Here is a 13,207-nt window from a genome sequence, read left to right as displayed (position 1 = left end):
AAGTATCTGTAAGTTACCCCACAGTAAGTATCTGTAATTATGACAATTAAAATAAATAAAAGATATTTATTTGAGACGGAGTTTCGCTTTTGTTACCTAGGCTGGAGTGCAATGACGTGATCTTGGCTCACTGCAACCTCCGTCTTCCGGGTTCAAGCAATTCTCCTGCCTTGGCCTCCCAAGCAGCTAGGATTGCAGGCGCCCACCACCATGCCCAGCTAATTTTTGTGTTTTTAGTGGAGACGGGGTTTCACTATGTATGCCAGACTGGTCTCGAACTCCTGACTTCAAGTGATCCACCTGTCTCGGCCTCCCAAAGTGCTGGGATTACAGGTGTAAGCCACAGCACCCGGCCCAAGATATTTTAAAAGATATTCAATATTTGTGTTAAATTTTTAAATAAAATATTTTCAAAAATGTTTAATGAAAAACCTGAGCTTAGTTCTGTCAATATAACGTTTTCTATCAAGTATTGTGCTCAAAATGATTTCACATAGTTCCCTATCAAGGTTTTAATTATGACTATTTGCTTTTATTTCTTAAAATTTAATTTAATTTAAATTTTTTGTAGAGACAGGGTCTCCCTCTATTGCCCAGACTGGTCTTAAACTCCTGGCCTCAAGTGAATCTTCTGCCTCAGCCTCCCAAAGTGCTGGGATAACAGGCATGAGCCACCATACCTAGCCCACTGATGATTTTTTGAATCTTTTATTGTCACCATTGACAAGAAACTTTGTTCCCATAAGTAGGTGATAAAAACAACTTAAAACAAATTTTCCAAAACTTACAACAGTTGAATTTTTTAGACAACTGGTGGCTAGAGTAAAAAAATAAAAAACAGTTTAATTTTTTGTAAATTTTATTTTTTTAGAGACAGGGTCTTGCTCTGTTGTCCTTTTGCTCATGCTGCATTTGAACTCCTGGGCTTCAGTGGTCCTCTTGCCTCAGCCTCCACAAGTAGCTGAGACTACAGTCACGTGCCACCAGTCCTGGCAATAGTTGAAGTATATTTTAAAAGTCCAACAGCTGATAAGCACTATGATGAAATATCTCGTGATGACACAAATGGATTCCAAATTCAATCCAATTTTTTTTTTTTTTTTTTGGAGACAGTGTCTGCCTCTGTTGCCCAGGCTATAGTGCAGTGGTGCAATCTCAGTTCACTGCAACCTCCACCTCCCAGGCTCAAGCCATCCTCTCATTTCAGCTTTCCAAGTAGCTGGGAATACAGGTGCACACCACCATGCCCGGCTAATTTTTTATATGTTTTGTACAGATGGGATTTTGCCATGTTGCCCAGGCTGGTCTTGAATTCATGAGCTTAAGTGATCCACCTGTCTCAGCCTCCCAAAGTGCTGGGGTTATAGGCGTGAGCCACTGCGCCCAGACCCAATCCAAATTTTTTACTGTCAAGCACAGTATTTCAAAATAATGATGATGCTGTAATTTTCAGAACACACGGGCAGTCACCATGTGGCTAGCTTGGATGCCTCTAAGACAGCATATCAACAGCAGACAGACATATGTGAAGATATGAATTTGGGGCTGGTACCCGGAGCTGGGCCTACTGGCATTTTCTCTCCTCATTCCCTCCCCTAGTCTCAAATAGATGATGTGGTGGTTGATCACTTCCTTGGGTATACTCAGCATGAAACAGTGAAGCAGTGAGGAACAGAAGTTCCTTTAGTGCTGGCTGGTTGTGGAGACGGGAGGGCAAAATTCTAGATTCTGTTCTACAGAACCTGCCCTCTGCAAAAACGCCCAGCTAAGTTGCTAGCAGCTGGTGGCGACTGGCATGAAGGCTCTGGCTCCCTCAAGCTCTGCCTAACTGCCCCAAACCCTGAGGGAATCAATAATTCTTGCCCTACTTATAATCCATTGGCAGCACCCCAGTGTCTCAAGGTCCCTCAGTTGGGAAGCTCTGCTTTATTAAATCTTTCACTAGAACTACACAATGGGATGGGAGAAAGGCTTGCCATTTTAGGCCTTCGCAAGAGGGGCATCTCACATGCAGTCACTCTCCCTCAACCTCTCTCCTTAAAGTCCCTCTGGCATCCCCACTCTCTTCCTCGGGAAGCTATAGTCTAGTCTTCTCCTCAAGAGAAAGAACTCTAGTGTGTTCTGGTTTCTTTGTCTAGAGGTAGAGGGAGGCTTGCTGCTACCTAGGCTTGGGGGCTTTGGGGCTGAGGCCTGTGGGTGTCGTGGTCTGCCATTCATCCTGTGGTTACCCCTACCACCTCTAGAACCTTCCACTGTGCCAACACAAGCCTCACTCACTAAAACATCAGAAATGGGGCTGGACTGCTGGACTCCTAGCAACACTGTGTTGTAGCAACAGTGACAACAGCTGAAGGAAACAGTTCCTAGGTGGACTGAGTAGGCTTCCAGATTTTTCTCCTTAAGGCAGCAGAAGCCAGTAGTGACCCTCTGTAATGAATATGCACCCCTGCGATTCACAGAACTCTTGTGAGAGGGGGTACTCTAGAGACGGAAGAAGCATATTCTAATGATAGCTAAGCGAAGGGCTAGGGATAATTTTAATTAGAAAAATAATGGAAATTTGTTTTACTTCAAGCTAGGTAAGTGGCATATATATTTTTACACTTCACATTTGTTCTTTCCTAAAATGCAATTGCCTCCGATTATTATTGGCTTCTAGCACAAGTGGCCTTAACATAAATGTAATGACATATTAAACTGGTGAAACAAAGTGGGCTGTTCTCTCTGATAATCTTGCCTGTTGTAGACTTCAAATCTCATTCCAAGCCTCACTTTCCTGAGGAAGTGCTCTGCTAATTCCTGCTCTGGCAGCTTCTTTAATCCTGGGTGCCCTTGGAAAAGTGAACAAAACTTCTGAGTTTTTCTCATATTTGTTCGTCTGTTCAAATTTGTAGTAAATCACTCAGCTTACTGAAGCGCTCCTCCTCCTATGCCTCTGGTTTGCCTGAGGAACATGAAGACAAGAGCCAAGTACAAAGGAATGTCAGAACCAGGGTCAGGCCCTGGGAGTTGCCTTCTTTTCTTCTCCCTGGAATTAAAAATATCATTTAGGTCATGAAACTGCTGCCTGGGTTAACAGCCAAGTCCCTGTCTACCCGCAGCTGTGCTGGCATTTCAGCTGACCAATCTTGCTATTCATTTCTTGTTAACTCTTACTTTTCCTCCTCTATGCTCCCCTAAGCACTTGAAGCTTTTCCCGCCATAGCACTTAGCACCCTGCTTATTTCTAATATCTTTCACACTACACTAAAAGTTCCATGAGCACAGGGTCCCTGACTACCTTGTTTTTCACTATGTCCCTAACATGTAGCCCAGGGTCTGCCTGGCATAGAGCCAGCAGTCAGTAAATATTTGTCGTATACATAAACAAAACTCTATTTGGCTTGGGGACTTGAGCAATTGTTTTCTTTTCTCTAAGCCTCAGTTTCCCTATCTGTAAGATGAGGGCTCTGTAGATATTCTTCAAGGTCTTTTACAGTACTGACATTTTATGGTTTACTTTCCTCAAATGAGAATCCCATTCTCAGTTGATTCAAAACATTCCTCACTGATGACTTCATCTTCCACTTCGATGATATGAAAATTGCCCAAAGTGAGATCTTGCAATATATTCTGTCCATTTCTAAATTATTTTGCATAGCCACCTCTTCTGTCTTCTATTACCTCTTGTTTCAAAGAAGAAAAATTCCTGCCCTTCCTCTCTGTTTTCCTTTGGGATCTTACCTTTATCCATTCATTCAACAATTATTTTTTGAGCACCTACCATGTGCCAGATGCTACGCTAGGTATCCAGAATAGAACTATAGGCAAATCTAATCTCTACTATTCAAGAGTTTATACTCTTCTTCTATAGTATCTCTGCAGATGCTCTCAAATCTTTATCTTCAGCTTGGATACTTTTCCAAACCTTCAAACTGTAGTATTACGAGTTTCTTTTGGTCATCTCCATATGGTTGTCCCATCAATCCCTCATATCATTTGTAGCATATCCCAAATTAAACTCTTCTCACCAAACTATTTTTTCTTCTTGTCGATAGTCTTACTTTGTTTAATGATTCTGTCATGGTCTGAGCCACTGATATTTGAGATCCTAGAGTTATAACTGCTTTCCTTAGTTTTACTGTCCGTACAAGGCTGAAATGGCTTTCCAAAAGATATTCACAACCTAATCTCTGGAACCTGTGAATGTTACCTTATATGGCAAAAGGAACTTTGCAGATGTGATTAAGACTCTTGAGATGGAAAGATTATTCTGGATAGGCCTGTGGACAAGTGTCCCTTATAAGGACAAGCATCTTTATAAGGGAGAGGTAAGGACATTTGACACGGAAGAGGAGAAGACAATGTGACTATGGAGGCAGAGACTGGAGTGATGTGGCCAAGGAGTGCTGGTAGCTACTAAAGCTCAAAGAGGCAAGGAATAGATTCCCCCCTGGAACCTTCAGAACTAGCCCTGCTGACATCTTGATTTTAGCCCCATAAGACTCATTTTGGACTTCTGGCCTCTAGAGCAGTAAGATAATGAATTTCTATTTTTAGAGATAGAAATTTAAAAATATTTCTATTGTTTAAACCCACTAAGTTTATGATAATTTATTATAGCAGTCATAGGAAGTTAATACATAGTCCTCCCTCAAATCAGTTGCCAAGTCCTTTAAATCAACTTCCACAATGTCTTCCAGATCAATTCTCCCCTCACCGTCTCTACCATTACTGCCCTAGTTCAAGCTCCCATCACCTTTACCTGGGGTTACTAAAGTAGCTTTCTAAAAACAAAGTATGGTTCCTAGCTGGTATAAGACCTTCCATAGTTTGTCCATAAACTTTTGCTTTAATACTTCCAGAGATGAGGAGCTTCCTGCCTATGATGCCATCAATATGATTATTAGACAACTCAAGTTATTTGAAAGGCATCCCAGTAATTTCTTTCTATTAGGCCTAGTTCTACCCATGAGGCTCTTCTTGGGTTCCAGCCTCTACTTCTGTCTTCCCCGTGGAGTTAGCTTGGGTAGGCTGAACTACATTTCCTGGAACTGTCTTCCTTATATGTTTCCTCTTAATGTGGGCCACAAGAGGGATTCTTGTGTGAGATTTGAAAGGCAGAAGTGAATCAGCAGCCATTTTGCTATCCAGAGTAGGTGTTTAGTAATTGACCCATTATCATGGTTTCTGCACTAATCACCATCCTCATGAGTCTACTGGATGTAGTCAGATTAGCATTGGGTACAATAGTGAATAAAGACTGGTGCAGTAGAGAGGCCCGATCACTTCTTTGGCTTGGATGGTATGCTTATCTGAATGCAGTCTAGTGAATTCAGGCCACATTTAGGAACATGGCAGCAATAGCTTCATGATGACTGCTGGGCTCACTTCTACCCAGAGCCTCACTAACCCCACAAAAAAGTCTAGATGTTTGTTTAACAGGGTTTTCTTGAAGCTGTTTCAGGGTGGGTGCACTAGCAGCAAACCACTTGGGCCTGGGCCTGTGAAGAACATCATAGCCCACACCAGCGTATCTGGATGGATGTGCTGCCCAGCAATGCCAATTATAGAGAAATAAAAAAAAAAAAGAGCAAAAAAAAAAAAAAAGATAATAAAAACGCATATAACTTGTGGACAAAGACTTATTGATGGGTGCAAAAAATAAATAATCTTTTGCCACTCAGAACTCACTGCTCAGTATGAGTTTTGATACATATAAGAAGGAATATTATTAAAAGCAAATAAAAAAATCGTAATTCCACAGTCCTGAGGCAATGACTGTTAACATTTTGGGTACAACATAGTTTATGTTCTAAGTTTGAATCTGACTCTGCCAATGCTTTTTGACTTGGGCAAGTGTTTAATTTTTCCAGCCTCAATTTTCCCATCTGAAAACTGAGATAATAATGCCAACCTAGCAGGGCTGTTGTGAAGATCTGACAAGATACTTTACGTAAAGCTCATAACCCATAGTTTCTCTTAAAATTGTAGCCATTATTATTTTACAAGGTGTATTAGTCTGTTCTCATGCTGCTGATAAAGACATATCCGAGACTGTGTAATTTATAAAGAAAAAGAGGTTTAATGAACTCACAGTTTCACGTGCCTCACAATCATGGCAGAAGGTGAAAGGCACTTCTTACATGGTGATGGCAAGAGAGAATGAGAACCAAGTGAAAGGGGTTTCCTCTTATAAAATCATCAGATCTCATGAGAATTATTCACTACCATGAGAACAGTATGGAGGAAACCACCCCATGATTCAACTATCTCCCACCAGGTCCCTCCCACAATGTGTGGGACTTATGGGAGCTACAATTCAAGATGAGATTTGGGTGGGAACACAGCCAAACCGTATCACCAGGTTATTCCAATTCCAAATAAGAGTCCTAACTGTTGAGACTGTTATTGATCTTTCTTCTGGTCTTTCTTGTGATATTTTTCTTCCTTAAGAAAAAGAGTGGAAATGTAGATAGAATAAGATTGGCCCCAAGTTGATAATTGTTGAGAATGAGGATTCATTATACTATTCTCTGTGTGTGTGTGTGTGTGTGTGTGTGTTTGTGTGAATTTTCTACAATAAATGTTTCTTAAAAAAACCCACAAGAAACAAAGAAATAAAGAAGACTTACGTGCAGGTTTTGCCCCAATCTCTCGTTATAAACTTGTTTTCTTCAGTTTAGGACCCTGCAAGTTGGGCTTGCAAATATAAACTGGGGCCTTTTACTAAGGATATTTTGAAATGCAACTATATGGCATGAACCACTACTTTTGGGTTACACCATTTGTGAATAATGAGATGAATGGATGACTTTCCCCTAAAAGGGCACAAAAATCTATGGGAGGTGGTAGGGGCAGTATAGAGGTTTGTGCAGAGAAGCTAATGTGGCAGTGACCTGACAATACTGTTGAGTAGTTCTTGCTTTTTAGGCCTTCTGGTACTGCCTAGTTGATCTTCTTCTGCCTCCCTTCCATCCTGTGGACTTCTCCGTATCAGATCCTGAGGACCTACCACTAACTTTTCAGGAATTTTGTGAGCTAGATGATGTTACACTGGGAGCTTGCAGTTGACCGTGGTGGGAGTATTTATATGATGGAAATCAACAAACATTAGAAATCAGATTTTTTGTTGTTCTGAAGAGCTGGTTGCTAAACATCTACCAGTGTACCACTAATCATACCATTCCAATAAGTTCCCTTTTTCCTCATATGAGCCAGAGTTGGATTCTGCTACCCTTCTCCTAGCTTTTCCAAGTAAAACAATTAGTAACGAGTATACTGCAGAGAGAGAGAACAGTTTGTTGCTGCTGTTACTGCTTCTAAGTGCTAAAGGTGGCATGGGGCTCTTTTTAAGTCAACAACTCCACAGATACTGATAAAGTGCCTAATTTCCTTTTCTAATTGTCAAATAGCTTTTTGGGGAATTCTAAGTGACACGTACCAGCACTGGAGGTCTCAGAGAAGACAAAAGCTACCACAGCTTCTTCATGAATGCCTCCGACTCCATACATTCCATGGTTTCATAACAAGACTTTCACCTTCTCTTCTTCACTTTTCACTGAGATAGAGGACTGGATAAGCTGCAACTGACCTCTTGCAGATTTTTCAGATTTAGTGGTTCATTGATTCCCATTGTCATTTCAAGTTTTCCCTCTGGTTTTAGAATCCTGTTTTCTTTTGGCATTAAGGGAACCTGGGTTGTACACTCTGTCACTAACTCACTACATCAACTTGGGCAAGTCTTATCTTTTAAAGTTGTGATTCACAAATTCACTCTGGGCTCTGGCATTCTCTATGCCTATTGTTGTTGTTGTTGCTAGGGTGATGGGACTGCCATTGATTCCCTTATCCCAGTTGTCTTTAATGTTGTTTAAAACCCTTTCTTGGTCCAGTGTTGTGGCTCACACCTGCAATCCCAGCACTTTGGGAAGCCAAGGCAGGAGGATCACTTGAGGCCAAGAGTTTGAGACCAGCCTGGGCAATATAGGGAGGCACCGTCTCTAAAAAAAATAAAAAAATCAGCCAGGTGTGGTGGTATACCTGCAGTCCCAGCAGATTGGGAGACTGAGGTGGGAAGATTGCTTGAGCCCAGGAGGTCAAAGTTACAGTGAGCTATGATTGCCCACTGCACTCCAGTCTGGGCAACAGAGGGAGGCCCTATCTAGAAAGCAAATGAACAAACAAAACACCTTTTCTTAAATAAGTTTTTTAATTAGATGATTTTTTTGAGAAACATTCCTGTTTCAAAGGTTTAATAACAGAGTAAAATGTGAGAGTCTGTCATTCCTGCCCCATTCCCATTTCCCTTTTTAGAGGTTGCTATGGTTATTAGTTTGTGTATTTCTTTCAGGTCTTTTAAAATACATTTACATATATACATAAATACATATACGTGAATATAGTACACACTCATGGGTAAATGGGATCATACTACCTATCTCGACTTCTGACTTGCTTTCATGGGCTAAATCTGAGGAGACTGAGCCAGAATAATACTGAAGAAGGGGGTTCATCCCCAATTCCCCCACTTCCCTGTATGTGGCTACCTGCAGTGTTTTTGTCTGATTTTGCCCTTCCCTCCAAGCCCCAAACTCCCTCAGTCCCCAACACTATAAGATAAGAACATTAGCTTTCCACATCTGAGATTTGAGTGGAGGAAGAAGCCAATTGTGAATTACGTAAGGTTGGAATGTTACTACAGGATGTATATTGCAGGGTTTTGTGGTGCCATAATTTACTTAACACCTCCCTATTGAGCACCTGTTTGTCTTCAGATTTTTCATTATTACAATCTTGCAAAGAACATCCTTGTAAATACATATTATGCATGTGTGTGTTCATAAGTTAAATTCCTTGAAGTGAAAAAGTCAAAAGGAATAAACACTGAAAAGTTTGAGACTCTGCCAATTGCACACTCAAAGATCTTATTTTATCTACCACCAGTAGCATATGAATGCCTATTTCCTCCCACATTGTTGATATTAGATATTCTCAATCTTTTCAATTTTTGCTTATCTGATGGACCAATAATAATCTCATCTTAATCAGCATCTCCACCAATAACTAGTAGGTTGAACAGCTATTTATGACAATTGGTCATCTTTTTTCATCTTAAGAATTGCCTAGTACAATCTTGTCCAACCCATGGCCTGCAGGCCACATGCAGCTCAGAACGTCTTTGAATGTGGCCTGACACAAATTTGTAAACTGTCTTAAAACATTGTGAGTTTGTGTGTGTGTGTGTGTGTGTGTGTGTGTTTTAGCTCATCAGCTATCGTTAGTGTTAGTGTATTTTATGTGTGGCCCAGGGAAGCCAAAAGATTATATTAGTACATCAGTGAAATGTCAGAATAAGGAGGTTGGGCGTGGTGGCTCATGTCTGTAATCCTGGCACTTTGGGAGGCCGAGGCAGGCGGATCATTTGAGGTCAGGAGTTCAAGACTAGCCTGACCAACATGGCTAATCCCTGTCTCTATGAAAAAAAAAAAAAAAAAGTGTGGTGGTGCACTCCTGCAATCCCAGCTACTGGGGAGGCTGAGGCATGAGAATTATTTGAACCCAGGAGGTGGAGGTTGTAGTGAGCTGAGGTTGTTCCACTGAACTCCAGCTTGGGTGACAGAGTGAGACTCTGTCTCAAAAAATAAAAAAAGTCAGAATAAGGAACTTCAAAAATTAATTGCTTCATAAAAGCAGTAAATAAACTAGCAAAAACTGTCAGAATCAACTTCTTCAGAACTCTGGAAACTAATAAAAATCTTACAGTAACCAGGGGAATCCTTAATCAAGAAAATATATTTGGATCTCAGTAAGAGAACTTTGTGGCACTTAAACTTAAACTATCTCCCAAACCCAGGCTTGGCAGTGGCTTTGAAGACAATAGCGCTCACTCCTGGAACAAGTACCCAGCATTGGAGGGAGTAGAACAGAGCTTATTCTCAAAGAATTCTGGTGGATTGTTTTGACCTGACTGGTGACTCCCTTGAGGATAGACTCAAAGGACTTGCTTTTATTTTATCTAACTTGAAAATCTCCCAGGGTTGAGATGGCTACTCTGGGAGTGTAGCCAAAAATATTTAAAGGCAAATGTTTTAGGTGCTCCCACATGGGGAGGGATAACACTTGAGGCAAACAATAGAAAACTGAAAAACTTGGGAGGAGAAGCTGGAAAGTGAGATGCTTTAGGGAGTAAGGGCTTTGAAAACTCCTACATATTCTTGGGAATCTGAATGGCCATACATATGTCCAGGGCTGTGCACATGCTCAGAAAAGAACCGAGAAAGCCATAAGCTCTCACCTCTGATTCACCTCCAGGCTCTGTGCAAGAAGGTAATATAGGCTCAGGCAGAGTTTTAAACTGCCTGACTGAGTGTTGAAGATGTACCCCAATATAAACAGAACTTCTCAGTAAAAACTGAAATAATGTGTGTGTGTGTGTGTTTTTTTGGTTCCAGGCATGTTAGGAATTCTTTGTTGAATCACTGGCTGACCACTAAGTGCATGGAAGAAGGAATCCAGTGGCCACACATGACAAAGAATACAGAATTTACAAAATTAGCTTATAAAAGTCATTAAACAAACAACAACAAACCATGAGGAGGGGGATTTGATTTTTAGAGTTGCCACATTATAATATTCAAAATGTCCACTTTTTTAAAAAAAGAGGCATGCAACAAAACAAGAAAGTGTGCCTGTATGCAGGAAAAAAGAAATTAATAGAAACTGTTCACATGGAGGCCCATACATTAGGCTTACTCAATAAAGCCTTTTAATTAACTATTTTAAATATGCTTAGAGATCTAAGGATACCATGAGTGAAGAACTAGAAGAGATCAGGAGAATGATGTCTCACCAAATGGAGAATATCCAATGAAAATTATAAAAAGAAATCAAATAGAAACTCTGCAGTTGAAAAGTACAATAACTGAAACAAAAAAATTCCTAAGAGGGGTTCAGCCGCAGACTTGAGCAGGCAGAACAACGTAATAGCAAACTTCAAGATTTGTCAATTGGGATAATCCAGTCCATGGACCAGAAAGAAAAAAAAAATGAAGAAAAATGAATAGAACTAAGGGGCTTGTGGGATACCATCAAGAATACCAACATAAGCATAATGTGAACTCCCGGAGAGAATAAGAGAAAAGCAAAGAAAGAATGTTTAAAGATGTAATGGCCAAAACTTTGAAAATTTGATGAAAGACATTACTTTTTGCCTCTATAGAGCTCAATGAACTCCAAGAAGGATAAACTCAAAGACATCCACACCAACACATATCATAATCAAATTGTACAAAGTCAAAGACAGAATATTGAAAGCAGCAAAGAGAAACAACTCATTATGCACAAAAGATCCTCAATAAAGATTAACAGCTAATCTCTCATCTGAAACAATGGAGGTCAGAAGACTGTGGGATGTTATATTTATAGTGTAGAAAGAAAATAAAACCATGCCAATCAATTCTATATTCAGCAAAACAACCTTTCAAAAAGGGAGAAACTGAGACATTCCCAGTTAAACAAAAACTGAAGGAGTTCACTGCTGTTAGACCTTCCCTACAAGAAATGCTAAAGGGCATCCTTCAGGCTGAAATGTAATTACCATATATAGTAACTCAGTAACTGCATGAAAAAAAAAACTGTTAAATATAACTACATGGGCAAAAATAAAAGTCAGTATTAATGTGTCTTTTGTTTATAACTCCTCTTTTTTCCTATATGATTTAAAAGACAAATGCTTAAAGTATAAATTATAATCTATGTTGGTGAGTACATATCATATAAAGATGTAATTCATGAGAACAGCTTCAGGGTGGGATGGAGCTATATGAGAGCAAGGGTTTTTTTTAAGTTAAATTTTTTATTTTACTGTGGTAAGAACACAACATGATCTACCTGTTTGACACATTTTTTAAATGTACAATACATTATTGTTGACTATGGGTACAATGTTGTACAGCAGATCTCTAGAGCTTATTATTCATCTTGCTTAGCTGAAACTTTATGCCTGTTGATTAGTAACTCCCTACTTCTGCCTTCCGCCAGCCCCTGGCAACCACCATTTCACTCTGTTTTTGGTGTCAATTTTAAATACAGCTGTATTCAAGACATTGCATTTTCCACTTACAATACACTGCTTATAAAGTTCAATGCTATTTCCTTCCTCTGTGCACATGTTCCATATTCAAGTATTGAGAATATCCAGTAATTTACTATAGCAGCCAAACTTTAATACTGCCATATAATTTGCTGCAAATTTGGGTCCTTTAAAGTTTTAACTACGTGGAGCAATGTTATATCTATACTTGGGTTAGGTTAATCAACCTCTTCAATAGAGGGCACTGAGGAAGCAACACTAGAGGGAGGAGTTCTGCCACCAAGGAAGGCCCCAGGCATTCCCTCAAACGCCTCCTGCACTCTGGTGCAGCTTGGTAACGATGGGGTTGCAGACTTCCTCCAGCTCTTTTTGCTGATGTTCAAATTCTTCCTTCTCTATAGTACCATTCTTATTGAGCCAGTTGCTAATTTCATTACACTTGTCAAGAGTCTTCTATTTATCCTCATCATTGTCCTTCTTATGCTTGTGCTTGAACTCAGTAATAAAATGGTTGACCATTTGCTTGTCGAAGTCTTCTCCATCTAACTCCACCTAAGTGGGTGTCTCCAGCTGTATATTTGATCTCAAAGATTCCATCCTCAATCGTGAGGACTGACAGATCAAAAGTGCCACCTCTTAGGACAAAGATGAGCACATTTCTCTCTGCTTCAACCTTTTTGTCTAAGCCATAAGCAATAGCAGCCTAAGCCATAAGCAATAGCAGCAACAGCTGACTCATTGATAATTCTTTTTTTTTTTTTAGATGGAGTTTTGCTCTGCTGCCCAGGCTGGCGTGCAGTGGTACAATCTCAGCTCACTGCAACCTTCGCCTCCCGGTTCAAGTGATTCTGGTGCCTCAACCTCCCGTGTAGCTGGGATTACAGGCACACACCACCAAGCCTGGCTAATTTCCCTGATCATTGGCAATTATCTCCAATATTCTGTGCTAAACGACATCCACACAAGAGTGGGTGGTGCCAAGATCAATACCCTTAGACACAGTTACTTGCATGTAGGTTTGGCTTGGCTTGCAAAGAATATGCACGAATCTCCAAGGCTACCACCATGTTCAATGAGCCATTTCACTCGTCGATTCTGTGAATTTGACTATTTTACATGCATCATATAAATTGA

The 13,207-nt window shown here is 40.3% G+C and overlaps 1 long non-coding RNA gene and 1 pseudogene across 1 annotated transcript in view; both read left to right on the top strand.

The window, feature by feature from the left end:
- LOC139360762 (uncharacterized) overlaps positions 1 to 12,990 on the top strand; it is a 59,687-nt gene extending 46,697 nt beyond the window's left edge. Inside the window, exon 3 of the long non-coding RNA XR_011618228.1 lies at positions 12,837 to 12,990. This is a non-coding gene — a long non-coding RNA (uncharacterized lncRNA). The remainder of the gene's footprint in view (positions 1 to 12,836) is intronic.
- On the top strand, positions 5,599 to 5,712 carry LOC112424424 (small nucleolar RNA SNORA40; annotated as a pseudogene).
- Positions 12,991 to 13,207: the final 217 nt, after the last annotated feature.

This window comes from Macaca nemestrina, chromosome X (genome assembly GCF_043159975.1).
Source record: "Macaca nemestrina isolate mMacNem1 chromosome X, mMacNem.hap1, whole genome shotgun sequence".
NCBI lineage: Eukaryota > Metazoa > Chordata > Mammalia > Primates > Cercopithecidae > Macaca > Macaca nemestrina.
Note: the sequence above shows the minus strand (reverse complement) of the source record. Positions and strands in the feature narration are given on the sequence as shown.